This window comes from Anas platyrhynchos, chromosome 6, assembly GCF_047663525.1.
Source record: "Anas platyrhynchos isolate ZD024472 breed Pekin duck chromosome 6, IASCAAS_PekinDuck_T2T, whole genome shotgun sequence".
In the NCBI taxonomy this organism is placed as follows: domain Eukaryota; kingdom Metazoa; phylum Chordata; class Aves; order Anseriformes; family Anatidae; genus Anas; species Anas platyrhynchos.
The window spans coordinates 30,453,260-30,473,615 of NC_092592.1; the positions used below are offsets into that span (position 1 = coordinate 30,453,260).

Genomic DNA, 20,356 nt, shown 5'->3' on the forward strand with positions numbered 1-20,356 from the left:
GTTATTTGTAACTTTCTTCCACTCCATGCCAATTGGGCAGTAGCTGATAAATTAATTGCTGAACACAAAGTACTGCCATCAAAAACTCATTGATGTTATTTTTTTCCCCTTCTTTTCCTTTTTCAATATTTCTTTTTTCCTGGCACCTGCTGCTTCTCCTCCACCACTGTCCTTTGTGTCTTAAGGTTCCTTTCACCAACTTTTTAGCACCAGTAGCTAGGGTTCTGTTGCCAAAGCACAATGGATTTAAACAGGCATGCCAGGTGGATGTGCCAATACCAGCTCAACCTCTTAATCTTAATTAACCTCTTAACTTTGCTTGCAAGGTGACCAGAAATTCATTTGCAAACAACATTAACTGGGCAGAGATGCACCTACCACAAACCCTCTTGTTAAAGAAAGGAAAGGTGGACTGGTGACACATCAGGGGTTACTACAATTCAAAGGTTGCCTCAGGTATTCAAACCAGATTTCAGGCCACTCCCGTATGTCAGGCAGCACCATTCATTCACCCCCCCTCCCCGGCCTTGAAGATTGCCATAAACACAGACAAAGCAGAGGATGCTTCCATTGCACTCTATAGAAACCAGACCCATCAGTTTATCTTCTGTATGTAAACAGTCATCTTTTTGAAATTATCTTTGCCAAGCGACCTTATTCCCCTCTTTTAAAGGAACTGCATGAAGCCTGATCATTTCCAGAGACCTGGAAACCAACATGGTTTTTGCACAGCACACTTTTCACAAGGTTGAGAGTGCAAGCAGGGCTAGATACCCTCATTTTGTACAACTCATACTGCTCCCATAGCCTCAGACTCCAGTCAAAGATTTAAGGCAAACTCCAAATTGCACAAGCTTGTTATAGCACTATGAGAGCTGGCCTCTTTATGGATGACAATTATACAAAGTTGTAAGCAAAACGTAGAGTAAAAGTAGGCAAAAGCTTTGAGTTTTTCCTGTGGAAAGTGTTAGAGAAGAAATAGTATTAATAGAAGTGATGCCAGAGGAAGGCAGTAACTCCTTTGTTGTGTGGTTCAGATAGTGAACAAAGACATTTCTCTGCTCAGTCCTTGGTCTTCACTGCAGCCTCTGTGCAGGGCTGTTCTCCTGCCATTCACCCACTGAGAATTTTCCCTTGGAATGAGTAATACAGGTTTGATTTCACCACAGATGGGATCCTGAGCTCTGCCGAGTCCTAAATTACTGTGACAGAGTAGTGACAACTGACAATTCCCTGCCTTTTAACATGCCTCAGTCAATGAAAAATGAACAAATAGAAAATGTCATCTGAAGATCAGGTTTCTTGAGCTGATTATATATACTTGTGTATGTGTATGCTGCAGGCACTTTGTGTTTAATCAAGTGGACTATTATCAAGTGAGTTAATGAAAAAGGAGTAAATATCTTCAACTAATGTAATAGACCTTTTGGGGAAACATAACTATTGTGGTTACATGTAGGGGTTTAGAATAGAGATCTTTATTGCTGAAACAGAGGCAAAAGCAAGAAAAAGCCAGCTTACAAACCCAAAATCAGGGGAGATGAGATGGCAAAGGACTAAGTATCATATCATTATACAATTACATCCCATTCCAGTGACATGAAAACCCTTTATTTTCCATGTTGATTCTGCTCCCATGAGAAATGTAAAAAAGAAATGGCAACAACCTATTTGACAGAACTAGGACTGAATCCTGACCTAGTACCTGATTGGTATGTCAGTGTCGATCATTTTCATTTTTTCTTACTTCAAGTTTGAAACTTTCAGCACCACCCAGTGGACGCGGCCACAGCACTGTGGTACAATTGAAAATAGGTGCTTCGTTTTTTAAAGGATAAGAAAATAACAGTCACTTCTCCAAAGTGGAGACACACCTAGGAGAAAGTTCCTATTAAACTTCACTTCTAGGTTGTGGGACTTGCAAAGAAGATAGAGAACTAAAACAAAAAGTGAAAGGACAAAATTTTCTGTGGGAAATGATAGATACGAAGTGTACTTCTGTGGGTGGGGCATTTATTTACTTCAACTTTGCCAAGAAAATAGATAAGTTCTTTTAACAGTCGTCAGTGTAAGAGAAGAATGCTTCAAATGGTAGCACAAATGAACTGACAGATATTTCTCGCATTGGCATGCACTGAACTCCTCCTAAGCTGTGTTCTAGCATCACTAGACTAAGACTCAAGGAACAGCAAGAAAGTTATTTAAGGAAGAACAGTGGTGTAGTCACAGCACTGTGCATCACCAATTGTATACAACGTTCAGACTGTGGAATTATTTCTCACAGACAACCCTATTTCCAGAAGCTATTAGGGCTCAAAATTGTAACTGTGGAGGTGCCACATCCCCGTGCCTGACAGCAGCTACTACTATTAAAAACAACATTTTCAGAAGAGATTCCGTTTCAGGACCAAATAAGTGACTGGATTTTCAGTTCCTTTTCTTTAGGATGCATGCAAAATATCAAAGTGTTCCAAAGATCAGGGAAAACAAAAATGAACCCCAAAGACATGACAAAACTACAATTAAATCTATCAGTGTTCTGGAAGATCAACTATCAAGTATAATGCCTAAAGACTTTTCATTACCTAGCTTAGGGAAATTTTTCCTTCAAGCTCCCTTCCCTTTAGGCTGGCATTCCCTAATTCTGCTGTTTTTTGAAATGAGAGAGCTGCTTGGATTTGTTACAGCATTAGTTTAAAAGGAAATTATGCATTTCTGAAAAGCAGAAGGGATATCACTCTTTAAATGCAAGATGTTGCAAGATGCTACCTTTCATTTCCAGTGCATTCCCACTGGCAAGTCAGCTCTGCATTTGACTGACACCTAGTTAACATTAAGTAGGCCAAGGCACTAACAAAATTTACAAATTTACAAGGGGAAGTAAAAAGATATTTTTCTAGGTGTGGGGTTATATTTTAGTTAAATGCCTTACTTGATTTTAAATGGACAGAATTTTTATGTGTGCATTCAGTTCTAAGGCAAGCTATGAAGACTGCAGAAGTATCAGTAGTTGATTACAGAAATTTATTTATTCACAACACAAGTCCCACTAGGAAATGCAATCCATTTGCCAAAGAATCCTTTAAGCAGCCATATCAATCCACAGCCACTCAAGAGGGGAAATTTGCAACACTTAACTACTTCAATCTAATTTCCAAATCCTCACTATCTACAGTCTTTAAAGCCCAAGAGCATGGATTTTGTATAATTGATCTTGGTACTGCAGGATACCGAAGTAGAAGAGTGTGTTTCTCTTTTGGCATTACATCTGAAAAACAGATGCTACTACGTTGGTAGTGAAAAGAGTGAAGCAATTCCCATGTTGGCTGGCACAAAATTGTCTCAGCATCACAACCCTACCAAGTTTCAATAGATAAAGACAGGAAGAGGAGACATAGGCAGCAAAAAGATTTAATAAAAAATTGAAGTCCAAGTGAGATGCTGGGCCCAAGAAGTTAGTTTTTCTTATCTTTGCTCTAAGCACGTATAAATATTTTATAAAAATATAAGATTATGCTTAATATTAAAAGCAGCTTTGGGGTGTTACTGACAGTCCCCACTGAAGCAACATCACACACAGATGTTGTTCTAAATGCAAGTTGTAAATGGGTTACTCCGGGCAAGGAGAACAGAAGACAGGCCATTTCACACCTCCTTGCACACTGCTCAGCTTGAAGGTCTAAGGATAAAGCCTTATCCTTGTTAAACTCCTTCACACTACACACCCCTTACTCTATGGTCAAAAGGTCTCTTTCAAACTTGGTTTGTACAAGACTACGTGATTTAGAGACATGGTTTCACTTCATTCTTGTTATTACCATGCTACAAATTGGATGTAGTTGACATTTCCATTCCTGAAGTCTGGGTACCAGGCACAGTTATCCTGTGTTATCCCATGTAATTCCATAAATGGGATAGATACCTCCTAAAATACTGTATAGTTTTCTTCCAAATTTCTGATCAAATAAGTTTTTAGGATTTTTACTTTTTTTTTTTTTAAGGTGGGGAAAATTCATCTTGCAATAGAAAAAAACAAACAGAAGCCACATAGCTGAGCACAACTCCAAGATATCATTTGGTCTGTTCCCTGATTGTGCAGCAAGACATCAATGCATATTTACATCAATCCCATTTTTTTTTTCCAATCTCATCTTCATTAACTCCAGTGAAGTTTTCATAATCAGTTAGCTTGGCTCTTTCTAGATGCTGGGATAATTTCCGTGGCTACCCATAAGCCTGTTTTTTCAGTTTTCCTTCATTTTTCTTAAAGCGTGGAGCCAATAAGCAAAACAATAATTGTAGCTGAGTTGTTTTGTTTTAAAAGCATTTTACCTGCAACGCTTCTTCCCCTACATTTAGGTAAAAGTTTTCTGGTGTTTCTGCAGTACTGTGATATTGCTGGTGCTCGATGGTTTGTAACTTTACAGAAGCCTTAGATCCACTCCTGCAGAAAGTCTGCTGAGCCTAGTAATCTTCAACTTCTGTGTGATACTTTTCATTTGCTCTTATTTCATCACAATTTTGTTTGTTTTGTTTTTTGCACAGCTCCTCTGATTTATGAGGATAATTTTGAATTCTCCTCAGTACCTATGGCATCTGCAGACTTTCCCAGTTTTATGGCATCAGTAAGCTATACTCATTACACCACAGAAGATGCTAATAAATTAATATTTTAGCTTATTAATGAAAGATTAGTATTAATAAAAATATTGAATAGTACTAGTGTCAAGGAAGTTTCCTGTACACACAATGCCACATATCCTTCTAGTTTGATTAGGAACCACTAGCAGGTGCTCTGAGAGCAATTTTCCAATAAATAACGTGTTCATCAACATATGTAAATATGTTCCATCTGGATTTTTTTTCCCTGTTTCTTTGAGTGTCATAGAGAGTCTGTTTCCAGCGTATAATGTTATTTTAAAATGATTAATAAAATATTGTTCTGTATTTTCAACTAATTTCAATAATCAACATACACATAGCAACCTTAAACCTTAAGTTCCAAAGATCAAAGATGCCTTCCCTCCTGCTTCTTCTATGTCAACTGATTTGGCAAGAGGTGACTGCATAGCAAGATGATGGGAAAAGCCACCATGAATGTGTTAGACTGATACAACAACCAGAGCAGATGTCCATCTATCAGAAATCCACAGCTGCTTTGAAAATAAATGACAGACTTTTTACAGACTAAAAAGAGATTTACAGCATTAAAAAAAAAAAAAAAAAGTAATTCATTTGCAACCATAGAGACAGGAGGCTAATTAGAGCTAATCTAGAGCAGATTTGCCCTTTTGCAAAAACAAGCAGCGCTCACTTTGTTTGAAAACAGACTGGTCTTCAGCACGCAATCCATGTCATTCTGGGGTCTGTGTTCCCACAGTCCCTGTTCCCTGTCTGCAGTTGATGTGACCAATATTTCTGCGGATGTAAGTGTCATTACATTTAAGCAAGCATCACTAATTCAATCATTATGGATCTGGTCTTTTTTTTCTTCCTTACAATTCATTGCTTTTCTCCCTTCAGTTCAATCTGGAGATTTTCTACAGCCGTTTGGTGCTACATCACAGCCCCATGAAAATATTCTACATGAAAATTTAGATAATGACACAGCTAAGTATTCCTCACCATGCAGGACAATCCTTACTAATCCTCCATTGGGACTTTGTCCTCTGTAATGCTGTACACATTTATCTCATACAAGCAAAATATAGCTGGCTAAAAAATATCCAGATAGAAAAGGTCACATTTACAAAGAAGGAAATATTGCCTTTCCCCATACATCCCCCAAGAACAACGAAGCATCCAGTAAATCCTTAGTAATGAAGAAACAATAAATTTCTGCCAGCATATACTGGTCTTACGAGAGAAGAAAGTTAAATGACTGCCGTCTGGCTTGGTGACATGATCCCCAGACAGCCGGATGAAACTTTTGCCTGGTTGCTCATTCTCATTCTTTAGCTTCAGTGGAAGATGAATCAGTAACAGATGGGAGGTCCAGCCTCAAATTCATCATTCGCCAGCCCCTTCCCAAACAAAAATTATTAGGTCGCCTTCAGGATTCATCAGCACCTGCTGGCTGGTCTGAACGTCCAAGTTATGTTGTTTGGGAGTCACTCCACAAGGCACTGCCTTCACCCTCCCGGCCTGCTCCATATGTTCTGACACACTGGGATGAATCTGAATCAACCATTATCAGAACATTGTGCAGACAGACACATGCTTTACACCCTCAGATGTTTGCAGAATGATGGAAGAAAACTGGATCTGTACGTCAAAGCCCCTTGCTGTGGCCGTGTGCACTACAGAGTGCTGCAATAAATAGGTAGTGGAGCAGGCACTGCAGATCTGGCTCTGACAAAGTAGCTCTAGCCACTTTTAAGTGCGGTTTGTGATTTGAATTGCTGTACAAATTTTCCAAGTGAATAAGAGCCTGTAGTAATAACATATAGCAGAAAAAAATAAAAGTAGGGAAAAAAATCACTCGCACCTTTACCTGGAAAGGCAGATTGATGTGTTGGAAACTGTCTATGGGAGTTAGTCATCTGCCTCAAGTTAATTGTAAGGGATCTTCTAAGGCCATTAGAAAAAATCTCTGCCATAAGGAAGATGTCATAAATGGAGTTTCCTCCTCCGCAGTTAGCTGTCATACCTGTTAACTTGTCTCTCCCAAGTTAAAAAGGAATTTCACCTGGTGAAAGAAATGCTTTGTTTATGTCTTTTTCCTTATCCATTTAGACATGATGAATTTGTAACAGGTTTCTATGGAAGATGAGTCCTCCAAGAATAAGACAAGTAATCATAACAGTGGCATTTTCTTTAAGTTATAGAGTCTTTCTTAATAGCTCTAAGACTTGATTCAGTGAACTAGTAAGGCACACACTTTTTGTACATGATGTTTTCATTTTCTTGACTTTCACCAAGGATGCAGCATCATCCCAAAGATTTACAGCACTCTGAAAGACCAAGTTATTAAAAACAGAATTATCTAAGGCGGGAAATTCTGTTGATTTCATCAGATGATTATCCTTCCTGAACTATTCACAGCTGTATTTCATCTTAATTTTGTTAACACACAGTGCCTGATTATAAATGAGATACTCCTTGTCTTTGGAAATTGATTTTTACACTGGACCTGTGTTTGCACATTTGTTCCATGCATTGCATCTCCAAGCTGCCAACCTAATTAACAACAGAAAGGACACAGTTTTCCAGGAGAAGAAAATAAACAACAAATCCTTTATAATAAGTGTTCCTATCAGACTTTGAGAACCCCATTGCATTTGGAAACAGTGAAATCATCAGTTTCATGTAATTATGTAAGATTCTCAGTAGATATGTCAGGCTCATACATTATTGTCATGTCCTCCATTATTGTAAATTGCTTTGAATCCTAACATTCAAAGAGGGTAGACGCTCTTCCCTACTTTGAGGCAGGACATAGCTTGCTTAGATTACCCCAGAAATAGATTTATCTAAAAATACATCCCAGATTCACCAGCTTAGTATACATCTCTAATCTTCCTTCCTTCTATTTCAACTCCTTGCCCAACATTCCATGTACAGCAATCAATATATACAAATCAATATAACTGTAATCAGTTTTATAACAATCCACATGTACTCAAAAGCTTTAAAGCCTCCCTTTCAGACTCTTCTTTTCCAGACTGAACAGACCAAAATTTTCTTCATATTCATATTTCTTCAAATCATATTCTTCCTAGGACTACTGCTGCTGAGCCAGATAGTTTCCATTTTGTGTTAATACAACAGAATTTCTCATATGCACCATGTTTTGCACTTCTCTTCACTGAATTTTATCCTGTTATTATTAAATATAAAATTAAAAAAGTTTACTGCAGAAAAAGATCGAGTAGCAGTAGATTTTGCCTACCTGGTGGGTGGAAGCTTTTGTATAATTCTTGTATCTTAATTATAGCAAGAGGCTGATAGTCATCAAGCTGTGACTAATTTGATAATGTTTAATTAATTTCTAGCAGTAGAGGTGACTTAGACTGAAATCTTGTGTACCTGTTTGAAACCTTTGACATAGCAGCTTGACGTCTCAGATGGTGCCAGATAGCAGATCACAGAGCATAGATCATGATGTTCAATAGTGCAGTTAAATATAAAATCAGGTTTTCTATGATTATATAAATATTCATGTGGTGCCTGAGTTCAGACAGTCTGGCAATTGATCAGAAATATGTTGGGTCCAGCATACATCCTAAGAGTTGCGATATTGGAGTCAGTAGAAGTTTAGAGCAGAACCCAGGGATGTCCTGAGGGATGAAAGTTAACAGCACAAATCACTGGGACTGGAAATAGTCCTTAGAGGAGCAGATTCAAGCCTAACACCACCTATTTAGTGCAGTTTTCAGCACCTAAGTTATCTCCTGTGTCCACTGCCCTTGTGGTACCCTACTTGTCCAGATGTAGGAATTACTATATTCAGATCATGACTCTCTCCATACAATAGGAAAGTAGAAAATACACCCTAGTCTCACCCTGGAGGGGTGTGCATCTCCCTCCACTGCTGCCCCATGGGCCCAGTACACAGTCATGCAGCAGGACACACCTTTTCTGATGGACAGAAAAAGATGTTAATTTCAACAGCTCTGGTCCACATGCTGTTTATACAGGACAAGTCCAGCCTAAAAAAGTTTCCCTGACCCCCTTCCAGACTTCCCTCAGTTTCTGCCATGGCTGTCAAACCAGCCTGTGTCAGTTTCCTTTAATTTATCTTCGTGTTAGACCTCACTTGCAGGTGTCCCAGACCTCAAAGCTTTATCTTCTAAGAGCTACCAGGACTCAGCATGGCATTTCAGATGGTCTCACCATCACTTGGCACTATGCAATGATTTTCTTTGTATCCCTGTCTTCTACCATGAAATTCATACTTCTTTGTCTCAATTGGATATTACTTATCTGGGTATGCTGAAAAGTCCTATTTGTCTATCTTAAAGTACTGCAAGACAAAGGCACACAGTCATCTGCTGTTCAGTTAATCCATTTCCTTTTCCTCCTCTGTCATTTCCACTGCACAGTTCCCACCCTAAATGTGAAAAATCTTATGATTAGTCCCTAAGCGTATGAACTTGCCCTTTGCTAGCTTGAATTTTCTTCCATTTCTGTTACTTTCTTTGAAGGTCACTGAGTTCATTTGAACGATATCCTGTCATTCGTCTGTATGGCTGTCTCTAAATATTGTACCATCAGCAAATTCTTACTGCACCAAAGTCCCTAATAAAAATATCACACACACACAAAAAAAAAAAAAAAAGACCACAAGAACAGTCCTCAGGTAACTTAGCTAGTAGACTACTTCTAGTCCAACCTTTTCGCATTCAATATTCTCTTAATCATTTCTTCCCTCATTTTTCAAATCTATATTTTTAATTCAAAACTTTGCACGTAATCACATAAAGTGCTTTACTAAAGACAGAAAAAATAAGGGATCTACTTTTACCTTGTGGAGAAGAATGTTTATTTGACCACCCCACCTCCCCACCCACCCCACCCCCTCCCCCCCAAAAAAAATCATATTTACTTAACATAACCAATTTCTAGCAAACCTGAGTTGTAAGTTGCCCTGCTTTCTACTCATATCCAGGCCTTTATTTGTTCTTTTCCTCCAGGCATGTTCTAAACCTCTATACACAGCAAAGATCAGACGAGTGGAACTACAGTTTCTCAGAATATTTTTTCCTCATAGTTTTAAACACAACAGAACATCCCATTCACATCAGAAGTCAGATCTATAATTTCCCTTAATGGAGCTTTTACTTTTATTAGACAAAAGACTCCTCCACCAGCCAATAAACACAGCTCTGGCTCAATGTGCTTTTTCTTTATTCTTGTATCAAAACAACTGGAGAATGCTTTGCTATTTTTCATATTTCCAAGAAGAATAAATGTGGACATGCTACCTTATGATGTCAGTTCAGATTGGTAGACATTTATTTCAATGTAAATGGTTGCTCCATTCATAAAAAGAAGCATCTGTTCTATGGCAATTTCAATAACTCCCCATAATTTCTACTTTATGCGTTATAAGGATGGTTGATGCCTCTTCATGTTATGACCCTGTATATTATGCTGCATTGCATTTATTCGATAAAGAATAAGGTTTTTGTTATTGTTTTGTTTCAATAATACGAGCGAGTGTTTCAGAGTGCATCTCCTTGGACTCTGCTCAGGATTATGCTGCACTGTGGAATTTTAGTCTCTTTCTGCTTTGGGGGAAATAGGATACATTTTCATAAAATAAAATAAATATCATCAAAGCAAAGAAGACAAAGACAATTAAGTCTTGAATTATTGTAAATGAATATATTCTTCAAACTGATTAGTTCCATTTCTGTGAATCATGAGAAATTTGAAAACTAATAGATGGAAAAAAAATATAGGAATAAAGGGATCCCTGTAGAAATTCATAAGTCATCGCAAAAATAGCAAAGCAGCAACTCATTTTGAACCAGAAACCTCTGAATCTTCCCTTTCACATTCCTACAAGCCTATACTTTTACTGTATCTTTACCACTGTATCATGAGTCATTCTATAGCTGACAATCATATGAGGATTTACATACCCAACAGTTACACCAGGATATATCCAGAACTTAGCAGTCGTTACTTTGCAAGTAGTTTCACAGGCAGCAATAGGCTTACAAATCAAAAGCATCTTTGCATTTCAGTGGAAAACATTTCAAATTTCTCCTTTTACATAGACAATAAAATTAGGACTTAAAATCACAGTGCATCCTGCAGCAAGTCTCCCATAATGAAATTAAAAAGATACCAGCAACCAAATCAGAAGCATACAAACCATCCTTATAAACACTAAAAATAAATCCTCATCTCCATGAAAGAATAGGCCTAAAGTACAACTTTCCTTGAAGATGACCTTCAAAGAGAGAAGAAAAAAAAAAAGAAAAAAAGGAAAAAAATGGGAATAAGTATAAGTGCAGAATGCCCCAAATAAGCAAGATTTGCAGAGGTCATTTTGCAGAATAGATTGGTATAAATTAAGTTTTAAATAACTGTTTATAGTCTGTACTGGATCATTCCCAATTCACCGTTACTCAGGAAAACATGGAGCAAGTAAGGTAAATTACATTTAATTGTGACTTGAGGAGATTCATGAAGTTCTGTGTCTTAAAACAAGAAGGTAGGAAATGGTTCACATAACTAACCAATGCAATCTTCCTTCTATACATCTGTGTGAAGTTTCTGCAGACCTGGAATGTCCATCATACAAATTCAAATGGTCATTTGGAGCAGGGACAACAGAATTGAGAAGTAAGTCCCTCCTGACTACCAATGCCAGCTTCTGGTAGCATCTGTCAATGTAGACAGCATTAATTTGCTATCTAAAAGCCCTGAATTTAAAGCAAAAACATAATGAGGGTAAAGGGCTAAATCTCAAACAAATAGAAAAGCCTACAAAACAAATGGCTTTGTTTCTGACTTTATACATGTATATATATAATAAATATACACATACATATATGCATGTGTGTAATTTCCTCTTCCCAGTAACTCTGAATCCTTTAAATGAAGCATTTAAATACAGCACTGAATAAAACAGGAATTGAGAACATAAGTAGAAAAAGGGAGGCAATCCAGTACCAAATGCACAGTATAAGTTAAGTGAATAGACTGTTGCAAGCAACAGTGACTTGCAATTGTGGGCATTTCTTTCATCCTCTAGGTTTCTTTTTTGTTTGGCCAGCTAAAAATGTATTCCTATATATCATAAAAGCTTCCACTCCTACAGCCTATGTGATCTATGCTGTCATTGAACTATTCAGCTGGGTTTAAGGGTAGAACATTTTCCAAGAACATTGCTGCTGTTTTAGAAACAGGACTCCTTTCTCTGCTGAGCCCTTTTTTGTTTTTCTTCTAGCTCACTTAGACAAGAGAGAAAGGAAAAGATCAACACAAAGACAACTAATTTCATCGTTCAAATAGTTACTTATAAGAAAGGATGAGGGAAAAGTCTAGATAAATTGTTATCTTTGAAACTAATATGCAGTCTTATGGAAAAAATATAATTAGTTAGAGATTGATAACATCCACAGGCTGGGACACTGGGTTCATGGATGCTTTACAAATATACAAAGCAGAACATCTAATGCTGTTATATTCATAGAGCAAGTCCTCCTGACCTCTCTGGGAATGGAAAGCCTGCACAATGAGAGAATTTGACCCTCAGGATGGCTTACAGAACTGTTCGTCCCCTCAATTACCCTGCTCACATATGGGGAGCTCAGAGAAATGCATCACACCATAATATGATTGTCCCTCATTCAATCTAGAAAGATCATTATCTCTGAAGTTAATAGTACAATATTTAACCCAGCAGAGTGTATTTAGAGTTCCTATTAAACAACAATATTGAACTAAGCAATAACCAGCCCTTGTCTTAGCTATTTATGATTCCTGCAATATATTAAATGCATCACTGGCTTTCTCATGTGGCATCTGTAAGCTCTTCTGACTAGTTAAATGCTCCAGCACTGATACTAGAAGGAGCAATCACTACATGACAATTTGCTGCTAATGAAGGAAGCAGATCCAAGACCTAGGTGACCTTCCTTTATCCACTACGCATTCTAATTTTTCTAAAACAAGGTTTATTTGCTAGAAAGAGAGGAGGGGAGGAGTGTTCTGCTGATTTCATTGTTCCGCTCTGAAAGGAAAGCAAAATAAACAGATAATCATTTCTCTGTCTCCACTTTACATGAGACCTCACCCAGTACTTATGTCTGCTAAGACTGGAAAAGCTGAAGCATATAAAGCAAAGCTTCAATGCCTCTTCATCTCAAGCAAAGCCACTCTGTGTGCATTGCTAGCTTCTATCTACACATAAATACTACTTTTTTCAAAGCCCCTTTTTTTTAAACACTTTGTGCTACCAAGGAGATTCATCAGATAAATCCCATCCAGTAAAGAAAAACAATTGCACTTCTGTGCTCCTTCATACAGATTATGTATAGTCCCTGGCTACTGCCAAGGGACAACACTGGCAGGTAAGATGGTTTGACAACCAGCTTACCTAAACCTGACAATTCATCTAAATTAATTGGCTTTCCCAACATCTTTCCTGAAAGATGAATTATTTCCTGTAAACTAATATCAGAATCTTGAATTGTGTGGCTAAAGAACCCAGATTTGTACTTCCCTAAACCAGATACAGACAAAGCCTGTTTAGCCACATGAGCATGCTGTGTTTATATATTGTTTAAATGGGCTCCACAAATGGTATGGCAAAGATTCTACTTCCTTAGTTTTTGCTATGCGTCAGACAAATCTGCTGTTTTTCCCCATCATCTTTTTCTGAAATATCATTTGTCTGGTTGGCACTAAATACACATCACAATCCCCCACAGAGGTAACCGTATTTCAGGAGGAAGGGTGGACAATATTCCTTCATCATGAAGTACCACGTGTACAAATAAATCAATAAAGAAGTGAGTTAAGAAGAGTTCAGGAGCACATATATTAGTGGTAAGCTGACAAGCTGTAGGCACAGAAAGCTTTCCTTTAATTCTCTTCTCTTCCCTATCTTGCCAGAAACATCCCCAGTCCCACCCACAACCCAACACTTCACAACAGTGATTAAAGTAAGACGTCTTTGCTTGAGCAGCCTACTGCTGGGGATACCATGGAAATGGCAGACACAGAAACCTCAGCTGTCATCTTTCTAATAAAAGGCTGAAGTGATGATGAACACAGGCAAATTCATTATGAAAATGAGTGCTGATTCCTGATACGGGTACTAAACAGATCTCGTTTTATCTCCCTTTTCCTGCTCTTGCAAGTTCATTGCTCTGCTCATCCTCTGCAGCATGGTACAGCTTCCACCTGCAGCTGATAGAAAGTGAGGATAATTGATTAGTAAGGAGGTCATTGAGATCTTCATTGGACTGAGGCCAGAGAAATGAGCCCATGGAGAAGAAAAAATGTCATTGAAAGAGCTTGTAGATTTACAGAGAGAAGACTGTACAAGGAATGTCTAGGAATTACAAGGACAATAAGGACAGACTAAGAAAAGCCACAGAGACATTAATATTTTCTTCCTCAAAACAGACTTTGCTGTCTGTTGGGAAGGAGCTCAGAGAATCTCAGAGAGAAGCCTGGGAATGAGTTACAAGAGCCACAATCATCTAAACTTTTTCCTCAATTTTGCTCATTTCAAGCAGCAGTGTTATGAAGGCAGTTGTTTATGGTGCAGTTAAGACTTAAGAGAACTACACAAATAGCCCAGAAGAAGTGTACATGCATGCAGAAATGTTCAGGTAAAATATCATAAGAACTCAACCATTCAACAAAATGGCCTTGAAAGACTATATTATACACAGCTAGTGTTGGTAATGTTAATGACAACAGTTCACACAGGAATTCCTTTACTCAGTTCAATAACTTCTGGAATGGTTAAATCTGCCCTCTTAGAAAACTATCTCATTGCAATTTAAAGATTGAAAGTGATGGAAAACTTGGAAAACTTTGGATTTCCTCTGAGTGGTCAGGCCAAGTTGTTAATTACCTCTGTTAAAAAAAATAAATCAGAAATAAAAAATATCCTCCTTTCATTTTTAATTCATCAAGTTTCAATCTCCAGCTACTGTTTCTTGTTATGACTGTCTAAAATTAATGAGCCCTCTCCCACCTCTGTGCTATATACTTGATATTCTCCTTGGAGATAGTGAAAGATTGTGATCAAGTTACCTTTTAACCTTATTATAGACGGGAGCAGCAAAAATTCTCCTATGATGCCTCCCTGTACACTTTCTAAAGCTGAACTTTAGGAAGCAATTTATTCTCTTTCCCCGCACAGGGCTCTCCTGGGAGATTTTGCAATTAGTGCCAGAAATGGTGGCTGTTCTCAAACACAGATCTGCCAATGTAGGTGGGGGCTGAAACCACCTGATCAGTTCTATGCACCTCAACATTCAGCTTGTGGAAGCAAAGTTTCCATGCTCAGGTCACAGAATTCCTCAGCGTATACATGAATATCCAAGTTCTCACATCACTTTTACAGCCATTCCCCAGTGGCATCAGCACAAAGAAAACAGACTTAAACAGTGTGAAGGGAGAGCAAAAGTGCAGGGGACACCATGCAGGAGTTCACTTGACATCTCTTACCTTCACAAACCCTGACACTTAAGTTTCTCTTCCTTCTTTCTAAATCTGAATGACACTTTGACCATGAAATCCAGTAAGTGCATGGGATCAATCCATAAACTTACCCACTTAAAATATTGTTAGAGGAATGGAAGCTGGCAGTCTCATTCAGTCTAATGAAGTTTACAACCTAGAATGATGTTCTTAGTCTGCATTCCATATCACACTGAATATCAGAGGGCAAAATTAGGAAAGAAAAAAAAAAAGCAACCAACTAAGTTGTCTTCCCTCTCTTCTCAAGTTTCTTCTCCCTGCAATGGAGTGAGAGGTGGCTTCCAAAGGTCAATTAATCCTAAAACTGGTACCTAAAATAGGTGGATTGAATTGCCATATTATTTCCATATCATAGAGAAAGACCTTAACTACTTAACTAGTTTCAGAAGCATACTTTTTTGTTTTTTAATAATAATAAATACAAATTAAAAAAAAAAAAAAAAAAAAAAACTGTGGTACATTCTACATTCTCCAAGAACAGGTGTTAAGTAACAGATTTGAGCAACCTGGTCTAGTGGAAGGTGTCATTGGCCATGGCAGGTATTTTGGAACTAGATGATCCTTATATGTCCTTTCCAACCCAAGCCATTCTATGATTCTATATTAATCCATCAATTCATCAGTTACTGTCCCTAGTACTATGCTATGAAAACAGATATAAGAAAAAAATACTTACTTCTGTAATTGGTGGCTTATACTAAAAGTACAAAAGCAAATACTGTAGGGAAACTTCCCATTACTTAAAAAAAAAAATAAAAAAAATTGCTTGCATACATCACTCCCAGAGTATTAGTAAAATATCAGATGAATACCCAGGGTGGTAAGTCCTTAATCACTACTGTGATCTTAATTGACATTGATTTTCCATCCAGCTGAGAGTTCTTCATTTCAATGGGGGATACCTATTTTCACAGGATTAGAAATGACAACAATCCAAAAAAAAAAAAAAAAAGAATGAGGCTAAAATTAAGCTTTTTTTTTTTTTTTTTAAGTTAATTTCTGAATAACCTAATAATTGACAGCAGCATTACTCATCACAGTATCTGAAGAGAAAGTCTCCTGAGAGCAATCCTTTTTTTCCTTTTTTTCTCCTACTCAAAAATGCATGTTTTTCCTTTTATTCTTTCTTCTGGGCATAAGGCATCAAAGATGCTTCCTATATTTGTTCACAGTTAAATGTGTGACATGCTTGGATATGAAAACAACAGTTTGAAATAGTTGTAAGCAGACTATGCATGTGCATGCATACTGACAGAACGTATAAGTAGGTATCTCCAGGAAGAAAGAAAACTCTAACATCTCAGCATTATGCACAGAGTACATAGATGCGCAAGAGCAAGTCAATGCAATCCAGCCACATTTAACTGATGTAATGTCTCATGCCACATTGGTGTCACAAAGTCAACTTCATGAGCTAATAGGAGGCAGAGCCTGACTTGAAAACTTAATTAAAATTTTGGGCTAGTCCAAATTAAACAAGAAGATTTTCAGTGGATCTCAGTGTATTTTACATCAAATTTCTAAAAGACATTTAGCTGTTACTTGGATACAACCCTAGGTAAATCCCACAAAAGCCTCCAAAACTGAAAGTAGGCTTTGGATGGAGCCCACTGGGCTCTGAAGCAATTTGCCATGACTTGGTGACCTGGAAAAAAAAAAAAAAAAAAAAAAAAGAATAAATCTGGTCTGGCTCAACTGCTGTGCAGCCGATGGTTTGTTTTCAGACCGTACTCACTTTTACCAGTGAATGAGATGAACCTGTGACCTAGTATGTATCAGCTGAGCATTTCAATTCAGGTGGAAGTCAAAAGGGATTAGCAGCCGTAGCTCCACTTTCTAACTGTACATGGCTCGTGATTAGATGCACAAGATATGCTGCAGTTCTTGGCATATGTAAGCTTCCTAAGAACTCATTACGAGAGGAAATATACAAAATAAAGAAAAATAAAAAATCCAAGGGGAGAGCTCAACATATTCTTAAACAAAACCAGAAACAATACAAACAAAATCACGGTTACATTAAGCCTATTCTATTGTATCCCTGCACTGCACTTTCATAATAATTTTCTGTTGGATCACACATGGGGAACTGGCCCATTAGTGAGTTCTTTTGCTCAGATTTGTGCCATCCTGGCCCCTCCTGTTCCTCTTAGGCTTGCATTTCCTGAACGGCAGGGAATACGCGGATAATACGTAAATCACTAACAAATCATCATCCTTCAGCTCACCCTCTGCCCTCATCTGTACTGAGGTGGATTATGCTAGCCTACACCTGACACCTGAGTAATTTCAAAAACCACTGAGTGAGGGCCTAGACCATCATGGAAAGGCTGCCAAGACAATACTGGTGGTTTTACAAATATAGGGTTCATCACATTGCTACATCCATCCTGCTATGAGCAACTGTGAAGTTAAGCATTGGATTAAACAGTTGTTTTTCAGGATAGCAAGGGGAGGTTTAGGGAGAAACATAAAATAAAAAGCTGCTACATTTTAAAACCTAACTGATAAAATTTGTTTCTTGACTAATCAAACATTGAAGAATTTTAATACCTGAGATCAGATTACCTGATTTGTAAGGACAGAATTGTCTTACTTGAATAGAATAATTTAATTTTTCTTCATTAAATATATATATATATATGTAGTATATACTACATATATATATGTATATATATATATATATATATATATGTATATATATATGAAGTTCAACAAGGCCAAGTGCCGGGTCCTGCACCTGGGGCGCAATAACCCCAAGCAGAGCTACAGGCTGGGAGAGGAATGGTTGGAGAGCTGCCAGGCAGAGAAGGACCTGGGAGTGATGGTGGACAGTCGGCTGAATATGAGCCAGCAGTGTGCTCAGGTGGCCAAGAAGGCCAACGGCATCCTGGCTTGTATCAGAAACACTGTGACCAGCAGGGCTAGGGAGGTGATCGTCCCCCTGTACTCGGCTCTGGTGAGGCCGCACCTCGAGTACTGTGTTCAGTTTTGGGCCCCTCGCTACAAGAAGGACATCGAGGTGCTTGAGCGGGTCCAAAGAAGGGCGACGAAGCTGGTGAGGGGCCTGGAGAGCAAGTCCTATGAGGAGCGGCTGAAGGAGCTGGGCTTGTTCAGCCTAGAGAAGAGGAGGCTCAGGGGTGACCTTATTGCTCTGTATAAGTACATTAAAGGAGGCTGTAGCGAGGTGGGGGTTGGCCTGTTCTCCCACGTGCCTGGTGACAGGACGAGGGGGAATGGGCTAAAGTTGCGCCAGGGGAGTTTTAGGTTAGATGTTAGGAAGAGCTTCTTTACTGAAAGGGTTGTGAGGCATTGGAACAGGCTGCCCAGGGAGGTGGTGGAGTCACCATCCCTGGAAGTCTTCAAAAGACGTTTAGATGTAGAGCTTAGGGATATGGTTTAGTGGGGACTGTTAGTGTTAGGTTAGAGGTTGGACTCGATGATCTTGAGGTCTCTTCCAACCTAGAAATTCTGTGATTCTGTATTATAACTTTCCTTTCTTTTCATTATATATTATTCCATTCCAAGATAAAAAACTACAAATCATCAGTGCCATGCACTTATCAATATTTAACGTACCTGTTGATTTCTTTGCAGAGTTTCTCTTGTCTTTGTGAAAGAGGCCTGGAGCCCTACTATTGATCAGATTCCTAACTTTTTCTTAATGATGTGACAAAGAAGCAGGTATTTTGATTTAAGGGAACCAGAATTCCTTATTTGAGATCCACTGGGATATATAATCAAGTTGGTGTAGCCAGAAGAGGATCCGCATTCAACCAGAGTGTATCTATACTCCCATTGTACTGATATGTGGAGGACTGAGTAGTCATTACAAAAATCAAACCTAATTTAAGGGAATGAAATTTACTCAATTTAATTCGACAAGGGAATAATTGTATTCTGGGAAGATGTAATTTATTTTCAAGATCAGCATATACATACAGAACACAATAAGGTTTTGGTCCTGTAGCTTCTTTGTCAGACCATGCAGGTATATAAAACACCAGTAATATCCCCCAGAATCAGAGAGCAAAGCCACTGCACTGCAGTCACTCCAAATTTAAGGGTCCTACTGCATCCTGGGTGATAAAATCAGTGTTGCCACAGGATGGAGTTCAGCTGTGAAGCATTCAGCTGCAGAGCACATTGCCACCCTACCGTACCAGAACAAAGAACTGTTGAAAAGATAGCTTAATAATTGGAACTAACAATTAACAAGCTAGATACCTTTAATCTGAGCCCTCTAACATTTCAGGCATGTGAGACATTCAAATCATGTTAATGTCCAGTATCCACTGTATTTAATGCCAGATATATAATTTTGAAAGGCAAGCCCTGTAACTGTCTGACTAACACAGCATACTTGCTCCCTGAAGATTCTCTTGGGAGGCTGCTGTCGGGACCAGCAATTATCATTGATTGAGATGAGATTTTTTATGATGCAGACAACCTATCTAAGAAAACCTGGACTAGAACCATTAACTTGTTTTACTTAGATAAATGAACAGCTGTTGGTAACAGCTTTCAGGTAGTGCCATCAAAGCTGATTATAAACTGATGATTTAGGCAGAAGTCTCTTCACCTTGAGCCTTATGTTTGTAGTTTGAGGGGGAAGCATTTTTACTCTTTCATTTGTTATCAATAGGCAACAATTTACGAGTGGTTACTTGAGACTTCAGCCACATTCGTTATCCATCTATTATTATCTCATTTACATTGAGGAAGATGTATTTTTTGCCCTCAGCTTGCTCTTAACTTAGATGTCTCATGGTGGAGGTTTGATCAGCTTCCATTCTTCTGGCTTAGGAAATTTGATAAGAATATGCTGCAAAGCTAGTTTGCAGCATAGAAAAGAGTTAAGAGTCCCACAGTTTAATAAAGGTAGTGTCATTTTCAATTATACAGCACAAACACTCCAGTAAATCCTACGTCACATCACCAAGGAAACTCACTGCAATAATTCAGTCAAAGCCAAAGAGAGGATTTCTACAACAGTTTAATAATAACAATGTGTTCTTCTCTGTTGCCCTTTATCCAAGGATATCAGTGCTTTTCACCAATATTAATTCATTTTCAAAACACAACTTCAGAGTGTAATTTCAGGAAATTAATTGAGTATGACATTCCTACATATCCTAACTGTTGATCCCTTGCCATCTCTGCAGAGCAAGAAAAA

The 20,356-nt window shown here is 38.2% G+C and overlaps 1 long non-coding RNA gene across 1 annotated transcript; it reads right to left on the reverse strand.

Moving 5' to 3' along the window:
• Positions 1-13,557: 13,557 nt before the first annotated feature.
• On the reverse strand, positions 13,558-19,186 carry LOC140002843 (uncharacterized). Its single transcript, XR_011810379.1, has 3 exons — positions 18,760-19,186; positions 15,252-15,491; positions 13,558-13,872 (listed from the first exon to the last, which is right to left on the reverse strand). It is a non-coding gene; the product is annotated as an uncharacterized lncRNA (long non-coding RNA).
• Positions 19,187-20,356: the final 1,170 nt, after the last annotated feature.